This window comes from Nanorana parkeri, unplaced genomic scaffold, assembly GCF_000935625.1.
Source record: "Nanorana parkeri isolate BGI_ZX_2015 unplaced genomic scaffold, ASM93562v1 scaffold155, whole genome shotgun sequence".
In the NCBI taxonomy this organism is placed as follows: Eukaryota; Metazoa; Chordata; class Amphibia; order Anura; family Dicroglossidae; genus Nanorana; species Nanorana parkeri.
Window position 1 is genome coordinate 1,299,879 of NW_017306423.1, and position 298 is coordinate 1,300,176.

Here is a 298-nt window from a genome sequence, read left to right on the forward strand (position 1 = left end):
TGGTGGGTGCTCAGTAAATGCAGAGAACCCCCTCCATACCCTTCTGCCCTTAGTCTTTATATGACTTCATTAATCCATTTCTTATTTATTAACCTTTGACTTGTGATCGTGCATTCAAACCGGCACGTGATTGATAGGGAGCTGTCCAAATGCTGGCAAAATTACCCAAATAAGAACCCCCGAGCCCCCACCAATAGAAGAATGTAATTGGCAGAGGATGTGTTGGAATCCCTTCTGAGGCATCCCGGTATTCACTGCATCAACTCCTCAAATCAACGAATGCCATGGACCACCAAAC

The 298-nt window shown here is 45.3% G+C and overlaps 1 protein-coding gene across 1 annotated transcript in view; it reads right to left on the reverse strand.

Annotated features, from left to right (window-relative positions):
- The window catches only part of IGLON5 (IgLON family member 5), a 347,431-nt gene that overhangs the window by 346,226 nt on the left and 907 nt on the right, over nt 1-298 (reverse strand). The window lies entirely within an intron of this gene.